Source organism: Cervus canadensis, chromosome 2 (genome assembly GCF_019320065.1).
Source record: "Cervus canadensis isolate Bull #8, Minnesota chromosome 2, ASM1932006v1, whole genome shotgun sequence".
Lineage (NCBI taxonomy): Eukaryota > Metazoa > Chordata > Mammalia > Artiodactyla > Cervidae > Cervus > Cervus canadensis.
In genome coordinates this window covers 7,894,884-7,907,589 of record NC_057387.1, presented here as the reverse complement: position 1 = coordinate 7,907,589, position 12,706 = coordinate 7,894,884, and the positions used below count along the sequence as shown (strand labels likewise).

Sequence of the window (12,706 nt, the reverse complement as noted above, 5' to 3'; positions counted from 1 at the left end):
AACATGCACAAAGGATAGTTTTCCAAAAGAAGGAACATGTGTTACATCCATCTGCCAAAGCACATTAGGTAGTAAGCCACGGGGATTTACCCCAAAAGGCAAAGTGGGAACTGAAATAGGGCAAAGTTGACATGTCCTAACGATCTCGCGTGCAGATTCTCTAGGAATGTGGAATTGCTATCGAAGGGCAGTTGCATTTTGATGATGCATAGCATGTGAGGTTTTAGCATCCTCAAAAGCACTGGCCACTATGGTTCGGGTTAGCAAATCTGCCTCTTGGTTAAACGTATGGAGGGGTCCAGGTAAATTAGAATGAGCTCTTATATGTTCAACATAGAATTGCTTTGACCTTTTCCAAATTTGCTGTTGAAGGGTAGATAACAATATAAAAATTGTGGTTTTAATTTCTGGCAAAACAGCCGTTTTAACTTGAGGAAACAACCTAACTACATACTGCGAGTCAGAAAATAAATTAAAAGCCTGGTCTGAAAACTCTTTGAAGCCTCTATCACGGCTGTTAATTCTGCTTTCTGGGCTGACGTTTCCCCAGTATTTAAGCTTGAAAAGATTTAGAAGTGTAAGCAGGGGCGTTGTCAGTTTTAAGACATTAAGATAGCACAAGTCTAACAGTGAGGGGTTATTTTTTGTAGAAGCAGAATGAGCTTTTATATGTATGATAATCTTAAATAACACTTATTTACTTTACTAAAGTATCAAAAGATTTTAAAAACAAATATAAATCACTTAAAGGCAAAGAAATTCATAATTTGTTATTGAAAGATTCATTCTAAGAAAACTTTGTTCTCTTAACATAGAGAGTATACTAAATTCCAGTCTGTTACCAATTTACCGGATAGCAAACAAACAAAATTTTTCAGTTAATCTTAGAAAAGTCTTTTTATAAATCTTGAAGAACTAGCAGTATTTTTTTTTAAAGGCATGAGAGTGAAATCATACAAAGCATGTTTAAAATCTAATTAAATTGTAATTGACAAAGTGGCCTGGTCATTGCTGTGACTTGTAACACTTTAACGTAATAACTAAAATTATAACTGACGACATTTTACCAGGACATATCAGATTTTCATGAATTTCACATAATTTCTGGGATATCTATATCATCAACCATACAATATAACCTGAGAAGATTTATCACTCCTCCAACAATAATTCCCATGCAATTTAGCATGTCAAATGAACTCAGGTAGTTTAATAGCTCTTTGGGATGTCTCAAGGGCCCTCTGAAGCATCCCAAAGTCAGCTAGAAGTCAAGCTATTTAGGCAGTTTTGTCAATAAATATCAAAAAGGTTTATAGTACTCTGTCAGGTAGAATCATATAGATCACTGTGAAATAATATATTTACTTAGCCAAAGTAAAAAAGATTTTAAAGGTAAACATAGAACAGATCACTTCAGAGGTAAAGAAACTTAAAATCCATTATCAAAGGCAGTTCAACGTCTCAAGAAAACTTGTATTTACGCACAAAACTCTTCCCTTGGAGTGTACTTTCCATCAAACCTTCTTAACACTTTCTGTACCCATTACTTTGTTCTCCCATCCTGAAACAGCCACCTGTAAGTCAGACTTACTTCCTTTTCCCTTCATAAAATGTAACTTTATTTTTCATACCTTTTTTACTGAACACACACATCCTACTTTCTTTAAGCAACCAAGAATTTACCTTTATATTAGCATTCTATAGATTGGTGAACATAAATACCAGTGATAATTTTTTAAAAAATTCTAATGAACATCTCAGGATGGCATCAAACATTATTTATTAATAGTCTAAAATCTTTAGTTTCTCTGTAAGTTAGTATTCAGTATGAATGTTTCAGAATCTTATTTTATTTGGAAATGACCTACCTATTTAATAAACTTCTGTTATTAGTTTAGCACAACTTTAGAAATTTAGGTTACCAAAATCTAGAGAAACTGTTTTAGACAGACATTTTTAATCTTAATAAAGTTCAAAAGCTCATATCTCATTTACCTTTTTTTTTTTTTTTGAAGTTTCTTTACTTGAGGTACTTTCTTTGCTGACAAACTTGTAACAGATATTACAATATAACAATATTTAACTTATAATAAACCTAGGCATAATGAAAATATTTTACTAGATGTTAATTTTTCTAAGACATGTCCATATTAGATAGGTCAACAAACAAACATTAATATCAGGTATTTAATACTGAATATTTCTAAGTTTACCTGAACCTGGAATTTATTGTTTAATTTAGAATTATTTGATTTGTAAGCGCTTACCTTTTTATTAAGCCAATTAAATAGAGCTCATCTACCAATTAACCTAAAAAATATTACCCAGAGACAAGGACATACCAAGACATATTTAGACACAGTGCGAGATCTAGCTTTATATTCTAAGTTTGGTGATGAATTAGATATTACAATATAAAATTTACTAGTTTATAAAAAAGTTGAAATAAATAAAAATTTTTAAAGACTTTTCCCCTTTTTCCCTCAGTCTCAGGAGTTAGAGATGGTCTAGATAAGTGTTCCTGAGAGCCCTGGTCTCAAGGCACAGGGAAAGAAAATCAAGTTCTAACAAAAAGCAAAATGGCCATCACAAATCACAACACAGAACACAGAGTTAAAGCACACACATAAACCTGGCAGTCTGCATCAGACACTCCCTTACATACAAGAATACAGTCTCTCAGAAAACCTTCTATAGAGACACAGAACTTTAGATGTCTTCAAAGGTTTTAAGAGGAGGAAAGGAAAAGAAGGAGGAGGAGGAGGTGGGAAAGGGGGCAAAAGGGGTGGCCTTACAGACGTCTCCTACCACCTGCAGATACCCAGGCGTTATGGGACTTTTCCCTGGGCTTCCAGAGAAGGGAGGACTAGAACTTGGCCCTACTGGAATTCGAGTTCTCTGCCAAGAGGAGGAGATCAGTCTCCAATCCTCAGCTCAAACTGAGGCCCTTCGACGAAATTCCTGCATCCAGGACCAGGGGATTAGAAAAATGGGAAGGATAGGAAGGGCTAAGGAAAGGACAGAGAGAGGGAAGGGGAGAGAGGTCAATAAAGTCTCTTGTTCCTTACTAGTCGGGGCACTCTGGCCAGTTGTCTGCATCAGGAGGAGACCAGGGACAAAAGGGTCCCAGTTGTGGCCGCTGGGTCTGGTCCATTGGCAGGCAAGCTGGCCTCTGAGTACCCCGAGTGGTCAGGATGTCAGTCTCAGCAAAGAAGAGTCCCCACCAGTTGCAGGAAGGGGGACCCCTTCTAGGGCCCGTAACTGAGCTCTTATAAATGAATTGTCGGAGGAGACACACATGCTGAAAAAGCAAGAGATTTCATTGGAAAGAGCACTGGGGCGGAGGGCAGGAGGGTAAGGGAACCCAGGAGAACTGCTCTCTTCTGGAAAACAAGGACATTGCTCTTGGACAAAGGTAGAAAAGGACTGAACACTGGTCTTTTTAACTTTAATTCCTCTGCGGTTAAGGAGTTGAATTATGATTCCAATAAAAAGCTGTCTTTCTTTTGACTCACTGTTACCCATTTTTGTTACTAATTAGAAGAAGAAAAAAAAGAGAAAAAAGGAAGAGGCTTAATTTAGAGAAGAAGGAAACTGAAACATACCCACTTTTCTTACCCTACCTTTCTTATGCAGGGGGGCCTGTAGCACCCTAGTGGGGTTTTAAAGAAGAAACCTAAAGCCTCCCCACTTTCTTCACCCTACCTATCTTATGCAGGGGGGCCTGCAGCGCCCTAGTGGGGTCCTAGCCATCCCGAACACTGAACAATGGGGGGGATTACCTTTGGGTCCCTGTTCGGGCGCCACTTGCCGGGGTCCAACCTTGGCAGGATTCAGGGGGTACCCTCAGGATGAATGGCGTCGGCGAGAGAGAGAAGACACGTGAGACTAGCCTTGATAGGGCCAAGTCTGTGTTTTACTTTTTGACAACCGGTTTTATACCCTTTCACAGAACGTTTTCAAGGTACAAGATGCTTACTCATGATTACACAGGATTAGCATTACATCATTTTGATTTTTAGGAAAAGCAGGATTTTTTTGCTTCCTAATTCTATAGTAATTTTTAGCACATGACCTTCTGGCCTTGGGGCTATTAACATTTTATGCAGGTCAGGTGATTGTAAACCTATTTTCCGTTTTTATGGTGACCTTAACTGAAAGGTAACAGTGTCATAGGGAAATAGTACAGAGTAGAATTATATTCTTGTTAATACAAAAATTAATCTTTCTGCAAAAGTTGTCAGTTGTGTTTATCTAAGAACTTTACCCCATACTGACTCTGCGGCTTCGGTGAGGCAGCTTCTGCCTAGCACTCCTGACTGACAATTAGCAACCATCTCATTGTTACCACACTAGGGCTAAGTTCTTATTTCTCTAGATCTTTAACTATATTAACAATGGTTTCTATAACACAACCTTAGCACATTAAAAAGAAAAACACAGCAAGAAAAACACAACAAGCAAATCACAACCCAATAACCACCTATAGAATAATTTTTCTTATGTTTTCTAATAGGACTCCTTTACCCCTTAAAAGGGCTCTATATCTATTAGGGCTTTTATATAATCAGATTCTTTATGCTATTTTATGATTAGGATATTATAAGCAATCATGCATATTAGTACCAAGGGCATAAATGCATTTGGCTAACAAACTACCAGCAAAGGAGTTTAAATTAAAACACTCCTTTCACCCTGGATAATCTCATAAAATACCACCACCTGGGAAAATTATTGATTAAAGTTCTAAATTGATTCTTATTTGGGAAGAGATTGGGGAAGGCCTTCCTGCCTGTGTCAGAGAAATTAGGGAGTAGTCCATTGAGGCAGGCATCAGAAAGACAGATATCATCTTTAAGGTGAGCGCCGGGGGCAGCTTTTCGAAATCCCTGAAAACCTGATCTGCCTTGCCTGCCAGGCTTTCTTCCTTACGGCCTTGTTAGGGGTAGGGTCTCGTGAGCTGACTTTTTTGAAACCCCTGAAAACCTGATTTGCCTTGCCCATCAGGTTTTCTCCCTTATGGCCTTTTTAGGGGTAGGGTCTCGTGTGTTGGCTCCCGGCATCCTTTGGATCATAGAAAAGGCAACAGAATTCCAGAAAAACATCTACTTCTGCTTCATTGACTATGCTAAAGCCTTTGACTTCAAGGAACACAACAAACTGTGGAAAATGCTTCAAGAGAATACCAGACCACCTTACCTGCCTCCTGCGAAACCCATTTGCAGGTCAAGAAGCAACAGTTAGAAGCGGACAAGGAACAATGGACTGGTTCCAAATGGGAAAGGAGTATGTCAAGACTGTATATTGTCACCCTGTTAATTTAGCTTAAATGCAGAGTTCAGTTCAGTTCAGCTCAGTCGTGTCCGACTCTGCAACCCCATGAATAGCAGCATGCCAAGCCTCCCTGTCCATCACCAACTCCTGGAGTCTACCCAAACCCATGTCCATCAAGTCGGTGATGCCATCCAGCCATCTCATCCTGTCATCCCCTTCTCCTCCTGCCCCCAATCCTTCAAGCATCAGGGTTTTTTTCCAGTGAGTCAACTCTTCACATGTGGTGGCCAAAGTATTGGAGTTTCAGCTTCAACATCAGTCCTTCCAATGATTATTCAGGACTGATTTCTTTCAGGATGGACTGGTTGGATCTCCTTGCTGTCCAAGGGACTCTCAAGAGTCTTCTCCAACACCACAGTTCAAAAGCATCAGTTCTTCAGCACTCAGCTTTCTTCACCGTCCAACTCTCACATCCATACATGACTACTGGAAAAACCACAGTCTTGACTAGACGGACCTTTGTTGGCAAAGTAATGTCTCTGCTTTTTAATATGCTATCTAGGTTGGTCATAACTTTCCTTCCAAGGAGTAAGCGTCTTTTAATTTCATGGCTGCAGTCACCACCTGCAGTGATATTGGAGCCCAAAAAAATAAAGTCTGACACTGTTTCCCCGGTTCCCCATCTATTTCCCATGAGGTGATGGGACCAGATGCCATGATCTTAGTTTTCTGAATGTTGAGCTTTAAGTCAACTTTTTCACTCTCCTCTTTCACTTTCATCAAGAGGCTCTTTAGTTCCTCTTCACTTTCTGCCATATGGATGGTGTCATCTGCATATCTGAGGTTATTGATATTTCTCCCGGCAATCTTGATTCCAGCTCGTGTTTCTTCCAGCCCAGTGTTTCTCATGATGTACTCTGCATATAAGTTAAATAAGCAGGGTGACAATATACAGCCTTAATGTACTCCTTTTCCTATTTGAAACCAGTCTGTTGTTCCGTGTTCAGTTCTAACTGTTGCTTCCTGACCCACATACAGGTTTCTCAAGAGACAGGTCAGATGGCCTGGTAAATGCAGAGTATGTCATGAGAAATGCCAGGCTGGATGAATGATAAGCTGGAATCAAGATTGCCAGAGAAATATCAATAACCTCAGGTAAGTAAGTGACACCACCCTTGTAGCAGAAAGTGAAGAGGAATTAAACAGCCTCTTGATGAAGGTGAAAGAGGAAAGTGAAAAAGCTGGCTTAAAACTCAACATTCAAAAAATTAAGATCATGGCATCAGGTCCCATCATTTCATGCAAATAGATGGGGAAACAATAGAAACAGTGAGAAACTTTACTTTTTTGGGCTCCAAAGTCACTGCAGATGGTGACTGAAGCCATGAAATTAAAAGATGCTTGTCCTTGGAAGAAAAGCTATGACAAACCTAGACAGTATATTAAAAAGCAGAGACATCACTTTGCCAACAAAAGTCCATATAGTCATGTATGGTTTTTCCAGTAGTCATGTATGGATTTGAGAGTTGGGCCATAAAGAAAGCTGAGCACTGAAGACTTGATGCTTTTGAACTGTGGTGTTGAGGAAGACTCTTGAGAGTACCTTGGACTGCAAGGAGATCAAACTAGTCAATCCTAAAGGAAATCAACCATGAATATTCATTGGAAGGACTGGGGCTGATGCTGAAGCTCCATTATTTTGGCCACCTGATGGAAAGACGACTCCCAGAGAAAGACCCTGATGCTTGAAAAGATTGAGGGCAGGAGGAGAAGGGGACGACAGCAGAGGACGAGATGGTTGGATGGCATCACCGATTCAATGAGCATCAGTTTGAGCAAGTTCTGGGAGATGATGAAGGACAGAGAAGCCTGGTGTGCTACAGTCCATGGGGTCGCAGAGTCAGACACAACTGAACATCAGCATCGTCATCTCACCAACTGTCTGTTTCACACATAATAGTGTGTATACGTCAATGCTACTTTCTCCATTCTTTCCACTCTCTCCTTTCCCCACTGTGTCCATAAGTCCATTCTCAACATCTGTGTTTCCATTTGTTATTTTTTATTTACTTTTATTATTTGGCCTTGCTGTGCAGCATGTGGAAACTTAGTTCCCTGACTAGAGACTGAATCCACACCCGCAGCATTGGAAGCAAGGAGTGTAAACCACTGGACCACTAGGCAAGCCCTAGCCTTGCAGGATCTTAGTTCCTCAAACAGTGAAAATGTCAAGTCCTAACCACTGGGTCGCCAGGGAATTCCCAGTATATTTTTAACTAGACTTGGAACAACTTTTGACTGCAAATTTTATGAAACCTAAATGCAACAACAATTCCAATGAATATGTAACATACAAATTGAGTGGAGCTTTATGTGAGTATTAAATACACAGTAGATTTTGAAGACTAAGCAAGAGAACAAATTTTTTACATTGACTACCTATTGAAATGATAATATTTTGGCTACACACACACTAAAATTAATTTCACCTTCTTTTTTTACTTTTTTTTTACAGAGTTAATAGAAAATTTTAAATTACATATGCAGCTTGCATTATGCTTCTGTTGGACAGTCCTACTCTAAGGTATATACCTTTAATTTACTATTTAAAATTAATTAGGGCTTAAACTGAAGCTACACATTAATTTGTCAATTTTTGCCTGATAGAAGCATAAATGATTGAAGACTACCCCAAAGTTTTGTAGTCTAGTTTGTTTCTTGGTTGACTTATTCCAGACGGCTCCTCCCGACTAACATATAAATCTCTATTCCACAAATTCTTTTTGAATCAGCTTTACTATCCACTAGATTCCTCATTAATGAGTTAAATAAACATCTGACACATGTTCACTTTATAGTCATATGAATCATATTTTGAACTTTTTTAAAATTACACTTTGGCAGAGCCCACTGGCAAAGTTCTACATGATCAGATCACTTCTTCAATAGAAAAAACTATAATCTACTATATCATTCAAATAAAATTTCTAAAAGTAAAAACACTTTACAACCTTGCTACTTAAGGAAATTATTTTGATTCATCCAAATCATCTACCAACGTTGTCTGTATGACATTTTTCCACATAGATGTAATTACGATGGATGCTATTTTGTATTTTGTATGTGCAAAAATCATAAACATTTTCATGTTTATACCTGTGCTTTGTAATTATCATTTTTAATAGCTGCATACTATTTCATTGGCCTTTGTGTTCTAACTCAACAATTTGTTTATTGTTAAGAATTTGGTTTCTTTCCAGGTTTTTACTCTTATAAATCATGCTTACAATGGACATCTTTCACATATATGTATATATATTTATACAACCTTTTGCTTCTGTTTAATTGCTTCCTTAGGGCAGATTCCCATGAAAGGGATTACTGAACTTCAGGGTGTGAACAATTTTATAGCCATTGACGTATGCTGCTGTAATGCATCCAGAAAAGTTTGTAACCATTTCTACCACTATCAACAGTCCATTAACTTTTTAGTTTTCCAAAAGTTCCCAGTCTTGGTGAAAGAATGTATTTCGAGGTTTCTTTGTTTATTTTGTTTTTTCTATGAATTGATAGATGCAAAACAAGTCCTCAATTTAAATGCATCTCATAATTTCCTGTTTTCTTTCTTTTTTGATCAAAAGAAAAACCAGCATTCTGGGGACACCTAACCTGAGAATGATTCTTAAATAATCCTTTTTGTTTGTTTGTTTTTGAAGATTAAAAAAAAAATTTATTTCAATGCCAAACTCCAGTATTCATACACACTGATGCCAGGGCATAGGCAGAGCAAGAGAGGTATAGTTGGTTTATCTTGTCCCCAAGAAGGGGACATAGCTAAGTCACCTTTCACTCCCAGTACAGACCCTCAGAAGTCCCAGATCATGGTTAAATAATTCTTAAACCTAGCCCTCAGCTGTGTGAAGCCAACTGAATGTGTTAACAAGTGTAACCACACTCTGCTCAACCCATGACAGGCCAGTGACTACAAGAGATGAGGTGTTGAGGCAAGGAATACAACTTTATTCAGAAAGTTGGCTGACTGCAAGAAGATGGCAGACTAATGTCTCAAAGTAACCATCTTTTCAGGGTCTGGACTCCAGGTTCTTCTATAGGGCCAGAGGGAGAGAAGCAATGAGGAACTAACATCAAAAGGCAAAATAGGGACTTCCCTGGTGGTCCAGTAGCTAAAACTCTGTGCTCCCAATGCCAGGGGCCTACGTTTGGTCCCTGGTCAGGGAACTGGATCCCACAGGCTGCAACTAAGAGTTTATATGTATGCCACAACTAAGACCTGGTGCAGCCAAATAAATAAATATTGAAAAATTGAAAGGCAGAATAGAGAGGAGAGGCAATGAAGAAGTAAAGTAGAAAGGGTCTTCAGTCTTGCAAAACATCTCTGGGAAGGGCCAGCCTTAGGAAGGGGTGTGTTAATCTCTTCTTTTTTGCATCCATTCACAGGTGGGCACCATCAGATTATCTTTCTATGAGCTGAACAAGTTAAAGGCAAAGGAGAAAAAGAAAGATATACCCATTTGAATGTAGTGTTCCAAAGAACAGCAAGAAGAGATAAGAAAGCCATCGTAATGATCAATGCAAAGAAATAGAGTAAAACAATAGAATGAGAGAGACTAGAGATCTCTTCAAGAAAATTAGAGATACCAAGGAAACATTTCATGCAAAATGGGCACAATAAAAGACAAAAACAGTATGGACCTAACAGAAGCAGAAGATATTAAGAAGAGGTGGCAAGAATACACAGAACTGTACAAAAAAAAATCTTAATGACTCAGATAACCATGATGGTGTGATCACTCACCTAGAGCCAGATATCCTGGAGTGAGAAGTCAAGTGGGCCTTGGGAAGCATCACTATGAACAAAACTAGTGGATGTGATGGAATTCTAGCTGAACTATTTCAAATCCTAAAAGATGATGCTGTGAAAGTGCTGCAACTCAATGGGCCAGCAAATTTGGAAAACTCAGCAGTGGCCACAGGACTAGCAAGGGTCAGTTTTCATTCCAATCCCAAAGAAAGGCAATGCCAAAGAATGCTCAAACTACCGCACAACTGCATTCATTTCACATGGTAGCAAAGTAATGCTCAAAATTCTGCAAGCCAGGCTTCAAGAGTACATGAACCTCAAACTTCCAGATGTTCAAGCTGGATTTAGAAAAGGCAGAGGAACCAGAGATCAAATTGCCAACATCCATTGGATGATCAAAAAAGCAAGAGTGTTCCAGAAAAACATCTACTTCTGCTTTATTGACTATGCCAAAGCCTTTGACTGTGTGGATCACAACAAACTGTGGAAAATTCTTCAAGAGATGGGACTACCAGACCACCTGACCTGCCTCCTGAGAAATCTGTATGCAGGTTAAAAAGCAACAGTTAGAACCAGACATGGATCGATGGACTGGTTCCAAAATGGGAAAGGAGTACATCAAAACTGTGTACTGTCACCCTGCTTATTTAGCTTATATGCAGAGTATATAATGTGAAATTCCAGGCTGGATGAAGTACAAGCTGGAATCAAGATTGCCAGAAGAGCCCCTGAACCTGCCACCAACAAGCAGGAGGAGGAGTCACCGATGTGCCAGAGACAGCCGGGGGAGCTGAGGAGGTCACCCTACATGGTTGCCCTCTCCCTCTCCTGAGATGTCAGGAAGGAGGGGGCCACCCGTGTCCCCAACAGGGGCCCCCTGAGCCTGGGGGTCCCCAGCCCTGGAGCTCAGAAGTAAGGAGGTGCTGACAGGTGCTCAGCGAGATGCTCGCCCACCCCTCAGGCTCCCTTCCCATCCTCCTATTTTTCCTCCTACCCAGTGTCCCAGTGGAGCCCCACCCCCAACCCTCACCCCTGCCCCCATTTCCAGCATCTGAGTGGGACTTTTTGTGCCCCCCGCGTAGCCCTGTCCAGGGGTACCCTCATGGGGCCCCCTCTGCTCTTTCTGCTGGAGTCCAAAGCCTTTGGGGAGCCAACCCAGAGCCCAGCTAACCGCAATCTGCGAGGGGCGAGCAAGGCAGCACCAGCCGGTCGCTGTGGAGAGCTGGTCTGTGTGATGCAGTCAGTGGCTGGTGACAGATGTCGGACTGCTGTGGACCTGCATCGGCGCGAGGTGGAGGTGCTGGAGGCGGTGCCTGCGCTGGTGGCAGTCCCCTGTGGCAGTACTTCTTTGAAACCTGCTGCAAGGCTGCCAGCGCTGAGGAGGTGGCCCTGGTGGGGGTGGAGGAGGCTGCCGGGGTGTGGAGTGGAGGCACTGGGTGTCTGAGTGTAAAGCCAAGCAGCCCTACATGTGGGCATTGACCTCTGATGCCAGGGCCGGCGGGTGATGGATTTGAACTGATACTGCCTATGTCTACATGCTCCTAAGCCAGACTGGCCAGGCCTGAGACCCATGCCCTGGAACTGGGCAGGTAGAGGAAGAAGGAGCTGGATGCTGAAAGACCTCAGGAGTGACCTGGCTGCTCTGGGCCTCAGTCTAGGAACTTGTCAAATGGTCACAAAAATCATTGAGAGTTCATTCTGGGCAAGACAGATGGTGAAACCAAATGGGGTTTTGAAGGATGAATAAGAGTTATCCTGGATGAACTTGAGGGTAAAAATGATGATGATGATGATGATGATGGTAGCCAAAAAAAAAAAAAGATTGCCAGAAGAAATATCAATAACCTCAGATATGCAGGTGACACCATCCTTATGGCAGAAAGAGCCTTTTGATGAAAGTGAAAGAGGAGAGTGAAAAAGCTGGCTTTTTCAACATTCAAAAAACAAAGACCATGGCATCCTGTCCCATCACTTCATGGCAAATAGATGGGGAAACAATGGAAACAGTGGCAGACTTTATTTTCTGGGGTTGCAAAATCACTGCAGATGTGACTGCAGCCAAGAAATTAAAAGACGCTTGCTCTTTGGGAAAAAAATCTATAATCAACCTAGACAACATATAAAAGGCAGAGATATTACCTTGCCAACAAAGGTCCATCTAGTCAAAGCTATGGTTTTTCCAGTAGTCATGTATGGATGTGAGAATTGGCCTATAAAGAAAGCTGAGTGCCGAAGAACTGATGCTTTTGAACTGTGGTGCTGGAGAAGACTTGAGATTTCCTTGGACTGCAAGAAAATTCAACCAGTCAATCTTCAAGGAAATCAGTCCTGAATATTCGTTGGAAGGACTAATGCTGAAGCTGAAGCTCCAATACTTTGGCCACCTGATGCAAAGAACTGACTCATTGGAAAAGACCCTGATGCTGGGAAAGATTGAAGGCAGGAGGAGAAGGGGATGAGAGGATGAGATGATTAGATGGCATCACCAACTTCATGGCCATGAGTTTGAGCAAGCTCAGGGAGTTGGTGATGGACAGGGAAGCTTGGTATGCTGCAGTCCATGGGGTCACAAAGACTGAGCAATTGAACTGAACTGAACTGAACTAGTGA

The 12,706-nt window shown here is 40.8% G+C and overlaps 1 pseudogene; it reads left to right on the top strand.

Moving 5' to 3' along the window:
• The first annotated feature begins 11,038 nt into the window (after nucleotides 1-11,038).
• LOC122430727 lies at nucleotides 11,039-11,661 on the top strand (annotated as a pseudogene).
• Nucleotides 11,662-12,706: the final 1,045 nt, after the last annotated feature.